This window comes from Desmodus rotundus, chromosome 6, assembly GCF_022682495.2.
Source record: "Desmodus rotundus isolate HL8 chromosome 6, HLdesRot8A.1, whole genome shotgun sequence".
Lineage (NCBI taxonomy): Eukaryota > Metazoa > Chordata > Mammalia > Chiroptera > Phyllostomidae > Desmodus > Desmodus rotundus.
In genome coordinates this window covers 47,024,928-47,046,601 of record NC_071392.1, presented here as the reverse complement: position 1 = coordinate 47,046,601, position 21,674 = coordinate 47,024,928, and the positions used below count along the sequence as shown (strand labels likewise).

The following is a 21,674-nucleotide window of genomic DNA, read 5'->3' as shown; positions in this document are numbered from 1 at the left end:
TATTTTGTTTATTGTTTCAGTGTAAGATTATAAAAATAAAGCAGATATACTTTAACATCATCACCAACAAAGACAATCCAGTATCATACTGACAGACTGTTTTATAATTGGCTTTTTACACTTAACGTGCCCAGTTTTTCTTATTAAATAATCTATAGCATTATTTTTAAAATAGTATCATTTTTAAAGGCTGCATAGGACTGAGTCTATGCCATGGATAGATGTACCATAATTTTATTTATTGAGCTTGGCCTTAGAAATGCAATCACTTGCAAAGCCAACATATAAGGCTTTTGATAATGAGTGTTAAAGTTCCTCCAGGAAGGCACAGCTTTGCAGTCTCACATGCAGTGTATAAAGGACCTTTCTGCTTACACCCTCAGTTGGGGTTCTCAGAATAGTCTCTTTTTGAGTATTGTAAACATAACATCGAACAATATGCTAGACAGTGTTGACTTACTAGTCCCTCTGCTCCTTAGCTCTTCCCTGTAGTAAAGCCAAATGTTATTGTGGTACCTTCATTGTTTCACAGGGTATGTATAAGTAAGTGAAAGCGAAGGCAATACAGTCAATTTTAACAAGATACAAGACACACTGGGTTCTTGTTTTCAGTCAAGCATTAGGAACCTCCAAAAGTACATTTAGTGTTTATGCTAATGAATCTTAATTTTATAGGGGATTTCAAGAAGCTACATGACAAATTTCAGACAGATGACAAAACATCAAACATAGATGGTTTCCTTTTTCATGATAGATGTGCAGGACTTAATATTCTCCAACCTTCCTTGTTAAAACAGGGTTTTGTGATGTTAAGTATTCACTGACTTTATTACAAAATTTAATCACCTTCTTAGTCAAAATCTTCCTTTTGGCAAAATATATTTTTCTTCCTAGAGTCTGGGGTTGGGCGGGGGAGGCAGAAGTGTGCCTTGGGCAGCAGGAGGACTGGAATCTAAAGTCCACATCCTCAGATAGCCATTGCAAGCTGAGGAAACAGCATGTAAGAGAGTGAAATTCCATAAGACTGGGAAAGATGTGGGGGAAAGGATGAGAAAATAGGTGACAGAGAGAGAGGTTGTGCCCTGGTGGCAAGGATTTAGTGGTTACATTTTGAACTTTATGCTGAAATTTACCAAGAGCCATCGAAGGGAGATGTTATGCTTGTGTTGAGGACGCGCACATGCTCCTGTAGGCACAAAGTAAGGTCTTAGGAAAGTCTAAAGAAATGCATTTTCCCCTCCAGAATGGATGGGTTGCATCATACGCTGTAGAGTTGGTGGCAGAATGTTATTTATTTGCTCTAGAAATGGATGGAAAATTATGGCAGTATTTACCATTTGAATGACAGTGGGCAAACGAATTCCGTGATGCTGTATCAAACATTGAAATGGATTATCAACAGAGGGTATGAAATATATTTCTCTCCAAGGCTTTAAAAAGAGGGCGGTCCCTTATTTGTTTAGATGGCTAGAGATGTTCCTTTCTAAAGACAGGTGATTGGCTTATTGAGCCTTCAGTATTTTTTTGTGTTAGGTATGATAATCATGACAGGATTCCTGATTTATTGCTAATAATTTGAAATGTTTGTCTCAAAATTTTCTGTCAACAACTTGTGAAAAAAGTCTTTGCTCTAATATATGAGGTATCACTTACATAAATTGTTTAAAATATTCTAGGCCAATGCTATACAGTAGACTTTCTGCAATGGTCTAGCAGGATCCATAAAATAGATATGGTTTACTGAGCATTTGAAATGTGGCTACATGACTGAAGAACAAAATTTAAATTTTAAATTTAATTTAATTTTAATTTAAAATTTAAAAAACACTGAACTTTATTTTCAGACAAGAATGCCAACGAACTCTTGTTATTTTAACCTTTTTTCATTTATAAGAGTATTGTTTTCTTTGTTCTCTTTCCTAAGCTGCACCTTTCCCATTTTTTCTTATATCTCTCTTCCTATGCTGACAATATTGTACAGTTTTATTTCCTTTATTTAACTCATATTGGTAATTTGAAGGGAATTGTATTCTCTAGTTATTTGTTCTTTGATGAAGTTGTGTTCCCCCCTTTAGGGGAGAAAAATGCCACTAATTATCTACCATCGTACTACTTAACTGAATTTTAAGTCTTTTTAATGTTCTGCTAATTTAGCAGTGTCTGTTAATTGTAAAAACAACTTAGTTTTCTAAATCTTTGGTTTTAAAGGAAGAGATGAGATAGATTTCTAAGTGTATTATATCTGATTAAAGAAATAAAGATAAGTAGGTGAGTTACGCCTATGGTATTCAGTACACATACAACATGCGTGTGCTCAGATTATTCTCACTTAGTTTTCTTCTCGTGTCTGTTTTAGCCAGAGTGTGTGCACACACACACAATCCAAAACACTGACTTGAAAATCAGTTCATGTCCCCTTCACCAGCCTTTTTTTTTTCCCCTGACCAAGTTTACTACTAATTACTATTACACTCTGTGGACCCAGAATCAAAAAGGGCATCCTGTTTTGGGGGCCAGGATAGTGCTTAGCCTGCAGGAGGAGCCTCTTTAATGTGGGCCTGAAGAGGTTTACACTTAGGTTGGATCTATTCATTGAAAGGGGAATCTGATGGCATTAAACACAGAACTGTCTGTGAAAGAAAAAATTTTTGTTGTTCAGCTCAATCCGTTTCATTTTCTTAAGAGATTAAAATAATGCTTTCGTTCTTCTGGGTTTTCGGTTATAATTTGACAGTTGGTGTTTGGATAAATGAAAGACTTCTTTAGAGGAACCCTTGGCTGCCTGTGATACAATAAACACCCTGGTCTGTTATATGTGATTTTCTCCTCAGTTTAGGACTGTCTGGGCTTTTGTAGTTGGAGTGAGAGAGTGTATTGGTTTACTGCTGTGGTGATATCTTGGTACACATCCATTTCCATATAGATGCAAATATTTATTTCAAAGTAAACAGGTCGAGAAATTGTGTTTGTAATGAGTTGTGCAATATCTGGTGGCTCATCCTTACTTCCTGTTCATTCACTGCTTGTGCCCCTGAGTAGCTTCTGCTGCTGTTCCTGCCCTAGCGTTAGGCTGCGTTTCCAGCGGCTGCTTAGGCCCTGCTTAGTGGTCCACCTGCCCTGAAGAAAAATACAGTTGTTATTCCCTGCTTCTCTCAGAGTTACTATAAAATATTTAATGGCTAGTGATGAAAATTGCACTGATTATCGTAGCAGTAAACAAAACTTACCTGTTGTTTATCTACCCAGTTGTTTAATGAAATCACAGATTTTATAGAGAACATTAAAAAGGCCTTCTGATTCTCAGGACAAGATTATTATGGTGGATCTATTTGTAGAACACTTTCAGATAAATGTAAATCAAACACTTTCCAAGAAATTTCTTGAAAATTTAATGTTTTAAAAGTGAATCTACTGAAGTAAACTTTCTCTAAAGATGAGGTTCTGTCTGGTTACCTGATTTGATTGGGTACTTTTTGTACCTTTGGCCTAAAATTCCCCCTCAGGTTCAGTGGCATCATGCCGTGCATGTGTGTAAAGTAAGACTGGCATGTCTCCAAATGTGAAACTACCATTTAGTGAGTGACACTGTGTTCCCCAGTAAGTCCAGTGCAGTCTGCCTTTTCACCAGGGATGCAACACAGCAGTGTTGCCTTTCATGCAGTGTTTGCATGTAAGGGTATATGATAACAAAATAATGTATTTTTAAACACTAGGAAAACACTTAGCTCAGTGGTATGGTTAAGCTTTTAGAGGTACGTGGGCAACAAGAGCTTATATAAAGAAATCGAAGATTTATACATCATGCGTCATCATAATTCCAAGTCATACTGTTGAAAAGAATGTTGGAGGAAGCACCACATTATCAAAATTCTTATTTTCCCTCAAACTTTAATATAATTGGTGCAAAGTAAAAGTACATTTGTGAATGCTGCAGGTCGGTTCTTTTTTTTATTGTTTATTCTATTACAGTTGTCCCAATTCTTTTTCCCCTTTGCCCTCCTCCACTCAGCCTACAGCAGTTCAGTTATGATGATTCATTTTTATAAAGTAATCTAAAGCATTTAACTAGTTCTTTTGACCAGGCATATGTAGATGAACAGATGATGAAAACATCATAGCAATACTTGAACTGGGGAGGTTCAGTTTGGCCCCCACGCTTGTTTTATATATGATGAAAACTGGCACCCCAAATGGTGATATGATTTACCTAAGGTTCCAGGTAGGATTGAAAGTTAGAGTATTGGAGCACTGCACAAAGGAATTGATTTGACCAGGTTTTCCTCTCTCCTTTAAGAACACCAAGAGTGCTTATTTTAAATTGTATGAGTACCAGTATTTTAAATTATCTAGTAGTTTGATTAGCACTGCTGTAGTCAGCACAGAGGAAAGAACTTAAATGCCTTTTGTTTTACAGCATATTCTCCAGTACACTTCTAGTTTAGTTTAAAAAAGAAATCCGTGTAGATGTATAGGGTAGGTGGTTCTTTTTCCCACTTTGTAGGTAAGAAGACCACCACGTGTATGATTTGACAGTGCCACGCAACCAGTTAGTGGTCGAGGTACTCTAAAAGCGTTGTTTTGCAGCTCCGACCTCTGTGCCTCCGGTTCTGGATACCAGAGATGCCAAGCGTTTTCATGTACAAGGGATCCTGAGTCAGACTGAATGCATTTAGTGAGAGTGTGTGCTCTTCATCTTGAGGTCTTCCTCCAGTAACTGCAGTGTGCAAGTATCAAGAAGGCAAATAGATTAGGAGTGCCACCCTTGGCTTTGAAACAGAGTAAATATAATGATCGCACATGGACAGAATTCACATTTTTGCTACCCTTTCTACCCTTTTCTTGCTCATCCTGGTTTGACATAAAGATTTTTAACCCCAAATCTCTGTTTGAAGAGAACTATGCAGTTTCTCTGGCAGGAAGACATGTTTAAATGTAAATGTGACTCTGACCCCCCTGGGATCATAGAATCTGCTTCTTTAAGTAGCAGCAGCCTTTTCAGGAGATGGTAAAAAAGGTTGTAAGTAAGTACAGCCAGTTCAGATACCAAGAATTAAACTTTTTCATTTCAGTTGCTGTTTAATACATTTTGCTAGGCACTGTTAAATTGTCATATTATATTTTTTTCATTTAATAGTTAAAATCTTTGAACAATTAAATGAGAAGTCAACAAAAGGCCTAGCATTTTTTTTCCTTTTTTTTTGTGGTATGGCACTTACATGATTCTACATTAATGTTAGACATTCATGACACTTTGATATCAGTGATGTACATAAGGTTATCATCATTTACTCCATATCATTCTCTTCCTCTTTTTCCTCATCTGTCATTAATGCCTAACATTCACTGTGTTTAGAACCTTTTCCGAGCACTTTTTCAGTTAGTCCTCATTATCTCTTTTACCAGTGGCAACTTAACCAAAGTCATAGAGCTAATAAGCTTAAAAAGTGCCTCCTTTTACAACACAGTGTACTTGCACTTCATCTGTAGAGAAAAGTGGTTAATGGCAGGAAGAAAGACTTTGGTGATAGACAATAAAAGAAAAAGTTGTTAGCATGCAGCCTTGTGCTGGAGTTATGAGCCCGTGAAGACATGGTTTTGATTGCCAGTTCACATGGTACCGCAAGTACTGGGCCCTTCTGTTTTCTCTACAAAACTGAATTTGAATGCCCATAAAGGGAGACTCGGGCCCACTCCAGTAGAACCAGGACCCAATATTTATTGTTACGTATCTTAATGCTGCACACTCACCTAGCTGATTCTGAAGGTATTTCAGTTGTGAACAACTCACATAAAGGGAGAGGCCTCCTTTGGAAATGTCCCTCATCAGCAGATGCACTGATGTGCTGTCAGTCCCCTTTCCCCCGACAGTTCTAGGCATGTGAAAGATTCCCTTCACTTACTGGATGCCTGTTGAAATTGGTAAATTTTGTAGCTGATTGTCTTTAGTATTGAAAATGTCTGGTTCTAAAATGCATAGATAGGTTTAATACAAAAGGTCTATATCTCTGGTTAGGGAAGAAGTTGGGACAGAAGATGAAACACTAAAAGTGATCCTTCTCAGTTCCTTTGTTGGTCTTTCTTTTATCCAAATGTCAGCACCCCCTTCCCGGCCCCCCAGGGTCTCTGTTCTAGGTCTGCTGTTCTTCTATGCTCTTTCTTCGTTTCCATGGTGTTGAATACCATTTGTGTGCTGATGAGACTCCAAATTTATATCTCCAACTCTTTATTCTGAGCTACAGATTATCCAGCTGCCTACTTTACATTACTTACTAAATTCTGTTGAGACCTCAAATTTAACCTGCCCTAAACCAAACTCATTATTTCCTTTAGTCTTTCCTGACTGTGCTGATAGATAAGTTATATGGCCAATCTGTTGTAGGGGGAGTTGTAGTAGGGGAGTAGGAGAGAGAATAAATAATTCTTTTGGTTTATGGCTACCCTTAGGGGCTCTGGACCCAGAACAAAAATTATTCTTGTGTAACCTGCCTCTCTGGGTTTCACTGGACATCTTAAATATCTTTGAAGGAAAGTAGAAGCTAACAGGAAACTTTGTAAGGTCTGTGTAAGGATAGAAGGAAGTCCCCTAATCTTAGTCTAGCAAATAGTGAGGATTTTTGCTGATGTGTATTTGTAACTTTCAGACTTTTCTTTGCAGCAGCTCCTGGAGCTGCTGTCCTCTGTCTGCCAGACTTCTTGCCACGTCATTCTCACCTGGCAGGCTCTGTAACAGTGAGGCCCACCGTGACTGGGTAGGCCCTAGTGCCTCTAAAATTTTGTCAGTCTGCTTAGTTTAATTTTAGAAAGTGAATGTTTGTAACTCCATGGACTCAAAGCCTCAGCGTTATCTTATTTTTCCTTTCAGTTCTCATCTGCTTGATCAGTAGGTCCTATTGATTCCTTTGCACAAGTCCTTTACAGACCTATCTGCTCTCATCTGACTTTGTTGTACTGCTTTTATTCAGCCACTCCTCACCTCTGGCCTTGAGTGCTGCTTAGTCTCTTTCCTGAGTGCCCCTAACCTCTCCCCTTTGCCCTTAGTACCACCTCCAGGAACACTATTCCTCAAAGAGACTCACACTGTAGCTTAAGAAGGTCCTCCGCAGTCTGGTGCTCTTAGTCTGGAGCTCCTACTGATCCACCATCGTTGGTCCTGTCAGCCTTCATGACAGGCTCTTCCCTCTGCCTGGACCTCACTTTCTCAGCTTTTAGCTCCCCTCTCCTGCAGAGGACCCTTCTCCTGGGTTTTGCGTCCCAGTATGCCATTTACACATCTGTACTGAGAAGCTGCCTGTCACTAGATCATGAGAAACAAAGTATTTTATCTGTCTTCATGTTCCTGGTTCCTAGCACATCATCTAGATTATTTGAATAAAAACTTTTGACTTCCCAATTGGTGTGGACATTTTCTCTAAGAAAAAATTGTCTTGTTTTTTTCCCAGAAAATATTGGACAGTATCTTCTTGTATCACTCTCTTTTGAAAAACTTTGCTAAATAATTGTTTTTGTAGCTGTTTTAACCAACCAGTCTGCCTGGGCTCAGAAACCTTAAAGGACTCCCATTACTTTCACTGAGCAGCTTCTTTTTGGTAGTACTGTCCTTCTAGAAATACTTACCTGACGTTTGAATTGCCCATGAGCCATGAGCCCTGGAGCATTGGAGGCACACACAGCTAATGAATGGCAGAGTTGGGACTTCAGTGTCTGGCTGCCCATCTGTCTAGTGCTCTTTCCTTTGCATCTGAGTGATGCCAGCAGCCGGAATACGAGGCTGGATTGAGAAAATTTTGTCTATACCAGTTCTCACTTTATATTTAAGTTATCTGCTGAACTGCAGGTATTTATTAAATGGGCTGTAATTTAGAGATAATATATTCTTTGTAATTAAAATAGAAAATTCTGTACCTTACTTCAAATTCTGAGTGTATTTTAAAATTCTCAACTTTGTTCACAGACCTGAATTCATCATTTATTATCTAAGGTTGTTTCACAAGTAAATTTAGGATTTTAATTTTAATCTTGTCAACTTTGCTCCTGTGTCAGTTGCTAACCTATAAAATGACTCATCCAGACTTGGAAAATTAAGATTAGAATGAATGTAAAGATGTCCAGGCTTTTTGAGCCTTGGCTATACCTTCTTATCAGATTAGGTAAAATACAGAAGTAGAATTATGTATTTGAAACACTACTCCCTTGTCAAGCTTTAACCCTTCATAGCTTTCTGTCTTTACACCGAACTTACAGCTTTAGTCAAGTGAAAGGGTACTTTCAAGAATAGGAGATCCAGCGTGCCTTTGGACTCGCTAGTGAGCCCAGTGTCTGTTTAGCTGTTCAGTTGGCTGCTGCAGACCAGTCTCAGTCCTCTCTTGAGTGGATTTGAGCTAAAAATAGATCATTCATTTTGGGTTGGCAAAGCACAAGCTCTGGATTGTTTTTTGTTGCTTGTTTCAAATTAGAGTTTGTATGTGTGCCTGTGAGTAGATCTTGTGTACACAGTAGTACCTAAAAATGGTTACTTTGCGACATATATACTGTGGGGTTTTATCTACTACACCCTATGCCTTGCCCAGTAAATTTCCAGTCTCTTCCTCAGAATCAGACGAAGGAAGAGGGGGGTGTATATCGGATAACTTAGATCTCTAAAATGGAAGGGCCATTCAAGATCATGTTGTTTATTTTATAGATGAAATACCAGACCTAGAAATGTTTCCCATCATCAACCAGGTGATAATGGTACCAGTTGGAAATGACTGTGGGAAATATTTAATTTTTTACTTTTAAAAATTAAAGATTTGGTCTTTAGTTTGGAGTAAGGTTATGCAGAATATGGCAGACTGTTGACAGTAGTCCTGATGACCATTTCCTGGGGGGGGGGGATTTCCTTCGAGTATTTTTAAGCTTTTTCATTTATCTGCTTGAAAGGGGTTGTGGAGGAAATGACTGAAAATGTAAATTCTTGAGAAGTTGTCTGGTCATAATGCTGGGAGAGGTGGTGGGGGCAGTGTGAAGGAAGGGAGGAGAGCTGCAATGGAAAAAAAGATCATGTCTAACTTGATCTTTTTTAAGTACTTTTTTTATTGATTATGCTATTACAGGTTTCCCAATTTCCTTTCCTTTATCCCCCCTCCACCCTGCCCTCCCAACCCTCCAGTATTCCCCCTGCCCCTTAGTTCATGTCCATTGGTTGTATATATAAATTCTTTGAATCCTCTGTTTCCTATGCCATTTTTTCTCTCTCCCCAACTATTTTATGTCTACTAATTATGATTCTTCTCCCCTGTACCTTTTCCACCCTATTCCTCCCCTCCCTCTCCCCACTGAAATCCCTCCATGTGATGTCCATTTCTCTGATTCTGTTCCTGTTCTGGTTGTTTGTTTAGTGTTTGGTTTTGTTGTTTTTCTTTTCTTTTAGGTTCATTTGTTGATAGTTGTGAGTTTGTTGTCATTTTACTGTTCATATTTTTGATCATCTTTTTCTAGGTAAATTCCTTTAATGTTTCATGTAATAATGGCATAGTGATGATGAGCTCCTTTAACTTGACCTTATATGAGAAGCACTTTATCTGCCCTCCCATTCTAAATGATAGCTTTGCTGGATAGAGTAATTGTGGATGTAGGTCCTTGCATTTCATGACTTGGAATAATTCTTTCCAGTCCCTTCTTGCCTGCAAGGTTACTTTTGAGAAATCAGCTGATAGCCTTATGGGAACTCCTTTGTAGGTAACTGTCTCCTTTCCCCTTGCCTCTTTTAGGATTCTCTCTCTATCTTTAGTCTTGGATAACTTAATGATGATGTGCGTTGGTGTGTTCCTCTTTGGGTCCAACTTCTTTGGGACTGTCTGGGCTTCCTGGGCTTCCTGGAATTCTATTTCCTTTTTCAGACTGGGGAAGTTTTCCTTCATTATTTGTTCAAATAAGTTTTCAATTTCTTGCTGCTGTTCTCCTTCTGGCACCCCTGTGATTCGGATGTTGGAATGTTTCAGGTTGTCCCAGAGGTTTGTAAGACTCTCTTCACTTTTTTGAATTCATGTGTATTCCTTTTGTTCTGGATGAATGTTTATTTTTTCCTTTTGTTCCAAATCATTGCTTTGAGTCTTGGTTTCTTTCCTGTCACTGTTGGTTCCCTGAATATTCTGTTTTATTAAACTTTGGGTATCCTTCAGTTGTTTTTCCATTTTTCAACCAAGCTCAATCAGATCTTTGAGCATTTTGATTACCAGGGCTTTAAATTCTCCATCATATAGGTTGGTGATCTCTTCCTCGCTTAGCTCTCTTTCTGAACTTTTGCTCTGTTCTTTCATTTGGGTCATATTTCTTTGTCTTGGCAGAGCCAATAGTTTGTAAGGGGGCAGTGCCTCAGGTATTCACCAGGGCAGGGCAACCCTACTTGCTGTGCTGTGGGGGGAGGGGCCAGAGAGGGAACAGTGTGGCTCGCCTTCGTCTCTAGTGCATTTTCCAACGAATTCTCGTGTGAGGCTGGGAGTTTCTCACACTGGGGCAACCCCAGCCGTAGCCCACAATCAGCTCTGAGTCTCAGTGTTCCCCTTAAGTTAGCCCCTCCTGCGCAGCCCGTAGAGCTCGGCAGCCAGCCCTGTCCCCACAGTCTGCCGTGTCTTCTGGGTTTTTCTGAGTTGGCCCCGGAGGTCTGCTGCCTTACCGGTCTGGTGGTTCTGGTTGTTTATTTCTTTAATTCCTTGGTTGTTGGTATTCCATGCAGTTTGATTTTCTGGCGCTTTTGGTTGTTTATTGATTTTTAGATTGGTTGTTATCCTCCTTTTGGTTGTGCGAGGAAGCAAAGGGTTTCTACCTACGCCTCCCATCTTGGCTGTGACTCCCCTAACTTCATTTTCATCCTGCACAGAGTCACCATTTCCTATAAAGGAAGGGATCATCTGGTGATGGTAGATTTATAGAATTATGGAACTGAAAGCAGCAAGATGTATTGGAAAGAATATATGGATTTGGGAGCCATAGACCAGAAGCTAAATCCTGACAAGCTACCTAATTTCTTTTAAGTCTAAGTTTTCCTCATCTTTAAAATAAAAGTGATAATGCTGACCTCACAGGGAATTGTGAGGATTTAAGGAGATAATGTATGTAAAATATATGCTCAAGAGGTGGTGGGTGGTGCTGTTTTACAAGAGGGAATTTGGCATAGAGAAATGATCACAGGCTTTGTAATCAGACCAGATTTTCAAGTGAGCTGGGTCGCTGAATTGCTTTACCTTGGGTAAGTGGGAAACCTTGACTAGGCCCCAGTTTCTGTATCTGTATGAAGCAAATAAAATGATGTATGTAAGTTGGGTAGTCGTGAAATTTACCTGAGATCATATACATAAAGTGCCTAGGACAAGATAACCATTCAATAAATGATCTAGGTAGATACCGCAGAGAAGGAATGTCCAAATCCAGCCCAGCAGTCCTGTTATGCACCTTAATTTGTCATTATCTAATTTTGGTATCAGAATTAGAGTTCTTCAAAGCAAAATTACAAAAAAAGTTCACATCCCTTCTTTACCACACAATCTCTTTAAAAAAGTTAGTTTTGTATTCTGACATTTTTGTACTTTCATACACAGTTTTTACGTATTTTGGCCTTTAAACTCTTCCTCCAGGTTGGTAAAATGGTTCCTGAACATTCTGTAAAAGGCAAATAAACAAATGATAAAAATAAAGCACTACAGGCTATGAACTGGAATTGTCTTGGCAAAAGTTACTTTAAGCATCTGAAATACTTAGCTAAATATTTGGTAAATATATATGGTAAAAATATTTGATAAATAAATAATCTGGTAAATTATCAGGTTAATAATTTCATTGTGGTAATTAAAGGCCTACTATAGCCCTGGCTGGTGTGACTCAATGGATTGAGTGCTGGCCTGCGAACCAAAGGGACACTGGTTCAATTCCCAGTCAGGGCCCATGGCTCAGTTGTGGGCCAGGGCCCCAGTAGGGGGCACACGAGAAGCAACCACACATTGATGTTTCTCTCCCTCTCTCTTTCTCCCTTCCCCTCTCTCTAAAAATAAATAAATAAAACTTTAAAACAAAATAAAGGCCTACAGGAAATCAAGAGTGTACTTAAAAAAACAACATATGGGAAAAATGCATTTTCAGAGTAGTATTCTTTGTCATTGCCCAGAGATCTTTCCCATGTTAGAGACAAGTAAGGTTCAAAGGTCAGATGTTAGTTCACCCTATAGATCTATGTTTAGTCTTTTAAAGTTAAACATTTTTTTTCCTCTCTCCCTCCCTGCCTGTTCGTGGTTTCCAGGATTTATATGTAAAGAACTTTATAAACAAGGAAGAATATATGGCACTTTACATGACGTTTTTATACTTTTTCTTGTGTTCTTGGGACTCAGTTTAAATAATTAAAAAAAATTTTTTTAGAGAGAGGAGAAGGAAGGGGGAAAGAGAGGGAGAGAAACATCAATGTGAGAGAAACATTGATTGGTTGCCTCTTGTATGTTCCCAGGCTGGGAACCGACCCTCAACCCAGGCACGTGCCCTGACTGAGATCTAACTGGTGACCCTTTGCTTTGTGGGACTGTTTCTATGTCAAAATTAGTCAAAATTATTTCACTGTTGCTCCATAAAAGAATAAAAATAAGTTTATAGGCTATTTAATTCTGACCTTTTTAGTCTGTGTTCAGCGTATTTGCTCTAGAGATTGAACTTACTTTACTGTAGGTGAAATATGATTGGTGGAGATGGGAAATGAAAGCAGGGTTCATTTTTAACAAAGAATACAAAGCGGTGGGGAAGTAAAGAGCGGTTGCTGACCAAGGCTAAAAGCAAGATTTCTAGTTTAAAAGGGGGAGAAAAAATTAATCTCAGGGAACTCCAGCTTTCTAATTCTTATGACCATGTATCACTGCATTTAAATCTGTTCCATGACTTTTCATGCTTTAAAGCTCTTTCTATTGTTGCTTTATATTGTAGAGTACTCTTTCTATAATCTGCCTCTAACTCTATTTTGTCGATTATGTTTTTAGCTTTTACTGTCTTCCCATTACATGTCAAATCCTAAGAGTATATTTGAAACAATATATTTTGATGTTCAGGCTCTTCTCCCTCTCTAACCTTCTTAAGGGGTCTGGCTCAGTTACTGGGGGAAACCTCCCAAAAGATGTGTCATTTGGGGGGTGAAGAACTGGACGTACTACTTCAGTGGTGCCTTGATAATTCAGGGAAAACGTTCCGTGTGGGCTTATGGTACTTCCCATGCAAAGTCAAATTGCATCAACATTTTTTCTAACTTGAGAAGGAAGGAGTGATATCTGTATTTTGTATGTGCTAATACTAACTAAAGTGTAATTTTTTGTTTTGAAAGTTTTAATTAAAAATTTGGATTGGTTAGTAAAAACTTAAGTTTATCTTCTTATTCCCCTTTTTTCCAGCTGATAAATCGTGCTAGGTTAGAATTTATTATTCATAGCCTCTTCTGATGAACAGGACTATTTCTAAACTAGGGGATCATAACCAGTAGGCTGCATTATTCAAGTATGCAGGGCAACTCTACGCGTTGAGTTTGCCTGGGATAGCTCCGATTTGTGTGTTTTCTTGACTTACTAATAGAGGAGGGAGGGAAAGAAGCCTTTTCACTCTCACAAGTGCATTGTTTGATGGATTAGGTGACCACTCTGGCTTAATGATGTCATAGCTCTCCAGTGCAGTTACTGCATCCACACTTTTTTCTCGGGTGTCAAAATGTCCATTTTGGCAGAAAGCTTGGAAAGATGTATTCCAAAATGGTTTTGGTTGTTTCTGTCTAAGTGGTGGGATTATAAATGATGTCACTTTCTTCATTGTACTTATCTCTGTTTTCTAAGTCTCTACTAAGTGAGATGATTTTGTTATTAAAACCAAAGTAAAACAACTAAACAAGTTTTCAAAAATTGTTTAATTTTAATAAAAATATAGACTGTGTAATGATGAAGCCTTATCAGCTTCTGCATTCCAAGCAATACAAACCGACTGTGGCTCTTTTAACTAGAAATAAACTTCATTGGAATGATTGAAGTGGACAGTGGAACAACAGAAAAGCTGGGGAACAGGTGGAGAGGCAGCAGCCACTGTCATGCTACTGGGACAGTCTTGGGGCATCATGGCTACTGGACATGCCCTAGCTACGTAGCTGGGACCCTCTAGCTATGAGTTTGCTGCCTGGTACCTTGAGCCAGTCCTTCAGAGTGGGTGTCCCCCAAGCTGACCTGGGCCTAGGGCCTGTGCCTTGGTCTCCGGGGAGCAAGGACAGACTGCATCTTCCACTCCAGGATGCTTTATGCTTTATAGTTTATGGTGACTCCCTGTCTTACCATCTGCTCACAGCCTAAGGGATGAGAAAAATAATGATGGTCCACTTATCTTGATATCCATCTGTTAAGAATTTGAAGGAGGCACACAGGGCCTTTAAAGGAAATTTGCTTTGACTTGAAAATGATTAATTGCCACTAGTTGGAGTCCCAAGTAATGTTGCTTTGCTGCTGTCTTACCCAGCACAATTCAGCCATTACCTAGAACCTGTTGTCATTTGTCTGGTTGGAGGGATAGTTATTTACAGAGGGGTTGATTTAGGTATATGTCTTGCTTTTAACTCTGGGTTATTTTGCCCATGAGCTGTGTCAAACTTAATAATACTGTAGCTTTTTCAGTGTTTTAATTGTCAGAATGTACTGCTGCTGTTACTGGCTGTTAACATTTAAATGCTTTTCCAGCCTGGGCCGATGTGGCTCAGTTGGTTGGAGCATTGTCCTGTAAACTGAAAGGTTGTGGGTTCCATCCCCTGTCAGGGCACATGCCTAGGTTGCTGGTTCAGATCCCAGTTGAGGTGTACCCTGGAGGCAACCAACTGATGTTTTTCTCTTGCATCGATGCTCCCCTCTCTTTTGTCCCCCACCCCCTTCCTCTCTCAAAGCAATGAAAAAATAAACAAGTGCTTCTCCCCAAATCAGTACAAGACTTTAACATTTATAATGAACGTAATTCCAAGTAGGCAAAATAGAAATATCTTGTCAGTTGCTCTGATGTGCTTTCTTAGGTTCTTGAAGTTCAGCTTGCAGCTTTAATACAGCACCTACATGTGTCACATCTGGTGGTAGACACCATCTGTGACAACTTCTTACTTATCAGTCATGGTATTCAATTTTTTAAACATATGATGGTTACAGCAAAAGCTTCATGGCCTCTTTTTTAAGTCTTTTGCATTTTTCTAGTCAGAAGTTGAATGTGAGATTTAAGTATATATTTAGAATTCTTTTCAGAGATGAAAACTGTCTGGGCCCCAGAATAATTATTAACTCAGATAGTTCACTCCTCTGAACTTGCAGTTGTTTTAGTAAGGGAGATTTGTTCCATGAAGAAGAATATTTGCACATTCTTCTCCTAGGAACTAGAACATCTAAATGATCCAGGTAAAGGTATAAGTGTGCTTTCCAGAATGTGCCGAACAGATTGCATAATTTAGTGGGTCTTCCATTAGTAGACTGGCAGTAGGGAATGGGAATATGTAAAATGTTATGGCAAATAATATTTGTTATATTTTCTATTTTAATTTTTTCCCTGTAAGTTTTAAAGTTAAAAATCATTTTGACAGCCTACAGAATGGTATTTCAAAAAGTCACACCTTTTCAAACAAATGTGATCAAAAGCATAAGTTTATGTTTTTTTTGAGAATTGTTGCTGTTTGTTACTGAAACGTCCTAGTCTCTTAGAAAGAAGCTGAGGATGTGTGGCATTCTGGTGGCTCTCCAGGCCTCGGGCTCACCTTGGCACAAACCTCACTTCATGGCATCACCTACTGTAATTTAAAGTGAATCTTCAAACCAGTGGCCATGTTTGGCACCTTGCGGCACTGTGTGAGACAGTGTTCCCGAACTGCTGTTCGATTTTATATCTGCGTGCGTGCAGGTGGTCCATTTGGTGGTTTTCATTTATTTATAGTTTCTCAATGAAAATCTAAAAGCAGTTCATCTTAATTGCTTAAATTTGGTATTTCACACCTGATACCCGTGAAGTCTTCTCTTGGCTCTGTTGTCGATGGTTCTGGTACTCTGATTTGCCCTCATCTCCTTTGTGTTTCTCAGGCAAGCAAACTACAGGCTGTTAGGGTAAGCAGTATCATGTGAGAGGAAAGATGTTTGGCTCACATGTCAGAATTTTTGGATTTATAATTTTGGACCTGCTGTTTAAGATCTGTGTGATCTGGAATGGGGTTGGATCTCTTATATAGTCCTAAAATGGGGATAAAGACTACTTTCCCTCTACAGCACCATTGTATGAGAAGAAATAATACATACTGTTTTTCAGTAAATTGGCCACCTATAAATTATGGTCCACACCATTATTGTATTCACCACTAAGAAAGAACATTCACTGCCTATTAAACTACAATATACACACACCACTGATTGCAAACTGCATCCTGCTATTAGAAATTATACGTATGAAAAATAGACATATTAGAATACATGAAATATGTTATTCGTGAAAGCTCTGCTCTTCATATTGCTGTCAGAGTGATATTTTACAAACCACAAATCTTGTAGTATTGTTTCACTGCTTGAAACTTTTCAGTGACTTCCTATAGCCTGAGAATAAAATCCAAACCCTTAACATGATGAACAAGATCTAGCATAATGTGGATCAAAGTGAGGTATGCGGACCAGCAGCACTGGTACCACCTGGGAACTTTTTAAAAATATGACTGTGACTTCTTACCCCTGGCTGAGTGGCTCCATTGGTTGGAGTGTTGTCCCTTGGACCAAGAGGTTGAAGGTTTGATCCCTGGTCAGGGCACATACCTAGGTTGTGGGTTTGATCCCCATTCGGAGTGCAGAAGGGAGGCAACAGATTGATACCTGTCTGTCTGTCTTTCTCTGTGTCTCTCTCTGTCTCCCTTCTTTTTCCTCCCTTCCTCCCCTTCCCTTCTCTCTGTTAAACAACAAAGTGACTTTTCAGACTCCGCCCTATTCCATGGGATCAGAAACCCTGGTGTGGATCCCGGGAGTCTGTGCTTTAACGAACTTTCTAGGAGATTATGATATATGCCAAATTTGAGAACCACTGGTCCAGGCTAAGTGCCCCGCCATGCCCCATGCACATAGAGGTTAATCCAGGAGTACTGTGATTGCTGGACTGTAAGGTGAGAGCTCATCTCCCTAAGAAATCATCCTCCAGAGAAAAGCACTGTAAACGTCTCATATTAGGTGTTTACAGCTGTCTCAGTGGTTTTATTTTGAACAGCCAAGAACTCTTTGTGATGACATATTAATATTATAAATTAACATGATTTTTAATCAGTGTTTAGTTTCAAATATTTTTAGAAGTTACTAGTGAAAGTAGTAAGAAAGGCAAAGGCATTTTAACACCAGTTTTGTAATTAGGTTTTCCAGATTGTGCGTGTGTGTAAAATCAAATGAAAAACTGACTTGAATAAATAATTATTTTCCATTTGGGATAGATAATAGTTCCAGTGGCAGTATCATGTATACTTAAATAGAAATGACAACAATTTATCTCAAACAACCTGGAAATGAAGATGCTATATTTTGGAAAACTTGGCTTTTAGACTAAAGCAGTAGCTTTATTAATCAGTACAGTATAACAAAGATGTGAGTGTATCATTTGAATATAATTGCTGCATGAGCATGAGAAAAAGTCTTTCTAAATAATATATTATAACATGGATTTAAATGTATACTTACATTGAAATTAAATATAAGTAAATATTTGACTGTCTTATCTCTATACCTAAAAAACGTTCACCAAAAATTTGGGGGGAGCAATTGCCAGATAATATTTGTAGTTTCCAAAAAACTACATTGTCCTCTCCGCCCTTTTTTCCTCCTTGTGGGGTTCTTGTGTTCTGTGAAACTCTGTTATCTTCCCCCATGTCCCATTTCAAGGTTAAGAGTACCTTTTTTCTGCCTCCTAAAGCATCTGGTACATATCACATCAGCACACCTCTTTTCATTGCTTTGGTGCATTGTTTTGGCTTCTTTAGTTCTTCTAACATGTAAGTTATTTTAAGTCTCTCTCTCTCTCTCTCTTAAGATTTTATTTATGTTTAGAGAGGAGAAGGGAAGGAGAAGGAGAGGGAGAGAAACCTCAATGTGTGGTTGCCTCACACACCTTCTACTGGGGACCTCGCCCACAACCTAGGCATGTATCCTGACTGGGAGTTGAAGCAGTGACCCTTTGGTTCACAGGCCGGCACTCAGTCCACTGAGCCACAACAGCCAGGGCTTAAGTCTCTCTAAATTTTTAGAGTAATGCATAACTAAACTTAACAAGTATGGGCTTTATAGGCTGTCTTGGTTTGAAGGATGGCATATCTATTACTTAGTTTTCTAGCCTGGGGAAAGTTACTTAATCTCCATAAATTGAAGAGAATAGCTTGCTAGATTATAAGTATTGAATGAAGTGGCACAGAGTAAGCATCAATAAATACTTACTATTTGACATGCCTTTTTCGACCTGGGCCCTGAAGGGTGGGTGATATAGCTGGGGCTTCGCCGGCCTCTCTATGTCTGCCATTTTCAATTTTCAGAGTCAGTTAACTATAATCTTGCTGTTTATATATACCTGTGCTTATATCCGATTGTTGGTGTCCAGCTTCCTGGACGGAAATAAAACTGGGTTGTTGGGTGTGTTTTGGAAGTGTGCCAGAATTGGTGAACAGAAGAATCCCTCTGTTGCAGTGTGCTGTATAGCGATGGCCTTCAGCATCCTCTTCATACAGTAGTTTGGAAGAATACCTGGACTTAATTCCCAACAGATTTCAGTATAAAAGAGGGACTTATTTGCAGAAAATAATGGAAAGAATGGTTAGCTTTATCTCTGAATATTGAATGAGATCAGTTTCTACCTGCTGTTTGCTATTTTGTTATTGGATGAATGTTCTATACAATTAGGGTGTAACTATTTAATACTCAACGAGTTTGTAACAGTCAACCTCAGTACTATCACTGCAGTGTTACATTCTGCAAATACCAGTTTGTGTCTGATACCAGTTTTTAGTCAGGTATCTCTAAGGCACATAGTAGAAAAAATTGGTAAGTTATTCAAGTTCCTTTCACTGAGATTTGGAAGAGATATGTCTTTGTAGAATGAGATCATATATTAGACTAGATTTTTTATTGGAAAAGTTTCAATTTTTGTTGTAAAGATTACTTTCATATTTAATAATACTTGTTTTATCTCTGGCCACACCATTTTGAGGATTAACCAAAGCACTTCTAGTCTTAATGAACTCTGTAGTTTATTACAAGTTTTTAAACTATTTAAAACAAGCCTATGCAGTTGTAAGGAGGAAGATAAGAGAGATGTGACTTGAGCACTACTGGGAAAATGTTCATATTTAAAATAAAAGGGTTTAGAATAGCCAACTGGTGTGGTAGCCTCTGTGACCTCTCTTGTTAGTATGGATGAATGTCTTAAGCATAAGTTTGACTAGCTGTCATTCTCTAAATAAAATTACATACTTAAAATGAGAAAAGCAAACAGAACAATTACAAAATAATAATACTATGTGTTTTTTCATATTTTAATTACCCTAAAATGTGAACTATAGTTTTGTTTTTTAATATAGCACTTTGAATCTAAAAAAAAAAATACTATTCACTTTTGTCTCAGCACATTATAAGGACCCAGGGTATATTTCTCAAATGAGATGGAGAGATTTTTCTCTAATTTAGTGTCCATTATCTATGAATAGATTAAAAATCAATAGGAATCCATACATGAAATATTAGCATATGTTTCAAAATCTTAATTACTTAATATATTTCTGTTGTTTCAAACAGTACTTGTTTAATTCTAATCTTTAAAATAATTACCCATAATCTCACATTTCAGTGGCAATGCTGGTATATTTTGTAGTCTTTTTCTTGTCTATTTTTTATTTTTGTGTAATGGAGTTTATCTTATCGTTACTGGAATAAGAAAAATGTAAATGTGAATCTGTATTAAGGAGGGCCCTAAATTTCACATCGTTAGTGATAAAGGTTTAACTGGGACTTATCTTGATATAAAAATAATGATAAATTATTAAAATTACATTAGTCTTACACTGTATAAAACTTGCCATTGTTGCGGCTGTAGAGCCGGCTCACAGAATGAACAAAGAATGGCTCGAATGTTGTTTCTGGTGCCATATCCGCCCCGCCTCCAGGCATTTTCCACTTCATACATGAGTTTTACAGGAATTAAGAGAGCCTCATTTTGTGAAAGTTGTTGAGCATTTCATCTCTTTTTCCAGCGATCTCTCCTTAATCTTTAACGTACAAGTTGTATTCTTTTGAATGCCTGTTAATGCATTATGTTAGTTGATTTTGTCTTATGTAGTTTTTACTTGGTCTTCTAGGTTCTTATTGTCAGTAGCTTTGCTCGTTTTTAAAGTCAACATCTATTTTATGGTCACCATGAAATCTTACCATATTTTTGAGATTTTCAGTTCTGTTGAACTGTATGTGCATTGTGGTGTCAGTGCTTTGTTTCGGTGAAAGGCTAATTAATTGATCTGTGCCTCCATTAAACAAATCTGTGTTTATTTTTTTCCAAGGAGAGAAAGATACTAGAATAGGATTTAATTTTATGACTGGTCAGTTCATTCATGAATATTGTTGTGTTATTTACTTCATTTTTGCAACCTCACCACTTTAAGAGACTTTAGGTAACAAGTATTTGAATAATAACAATCTTTTACAGTTTTTTATATTGCCATTTTGCTTTAATGTTATATTTCAGACTCTTTTTAAATGTCATTTACAAAATCTTATTTTTAAGTAAATTCAAGAATGTATGACTTATAGGGTCCTGTAATGTGTTTGTTAAGTATAAACAATGATTCTTGATAAATTTATCAAGAATCATTGTTTACTCTTTTAACTGAAAAATGTTTGGATTGTTTTCCATGGACAAATTTCTAAGGATTGCAAGGTAGGATGATTTTTAAGGTTTTTGATAACGTATTTCCCAGTTATTTTATCAGTTTACATTCATCATCAGCAGGAATGTGCCTATTTCATACACCTATATGCATATAGTTGTTTTTAAAAACTGGAACAAATGTGAGAGGTATTAAGGGCATGTCATTGGTATATATACTTTTTTAAAATATATTTTATTGATTATGCTATTACAGTTGTCCCATGTCCACCCCTTCACTCCACTCTATCCTGCCCATCCCCTCCCTCCCACATTCCCCGCCTATAGTTCATGTCCATGGGTCATACTTATAAGTTCTTTGGCTTCTACATTTCCTACACTATTCTTACCCTCCCCCTGTCTATTTTCCACCTATCATTTATGCTGTTTATTCTCTGTACCTTTCCCCCCCTCTCCCCCTCCCACTCCCCTGTTGATAACCCTCCATGTGATCTCCATTTCTGTGGTTTTCTGTTCCTGTTCTAGTTGTTTGCTTAGTTTGCTTTTGTTTTTATTTTAGGTGTGGTTGTTAATAACTGTGAGTTTGCTGTCATTTTTACTGTTCCTATTTTTTATCTTCTTTTTCTTAGATAAGTCCCTTTAACATTTCATATAAAAAGGGCTTGGTGATGATGAACTCCTTTAACTTGACCTTATCTGAGAAGCACTTTGTCTTCCCTTCCATTCTAAATGATAGCTTTGCTGGATACAGTAATCTTGGATGTAGGTCCTTGCCTTTCATGACT

General features: G+C 38.1%; 1 protein-coding gene and 1 pseudogene across 14 annotated transcripts in view; both read left to right on the top strand.

Moving 5' to 3' along the window:
- Positions 1 to 21,674, top strand: part of SRPK2 (SRSF protein kinase 2) — a 231,135-nt gene that overhangs the window by 103,147 nt on the left and 106,314 nt on the right. The gene's annotated exons all lie outside the window — the stretch shown is intronic.
- LOC112303281 (protein kish-A pseudogene) lies at positions 17,625 to 19,646 on the top strand (annotated as a pseudogene).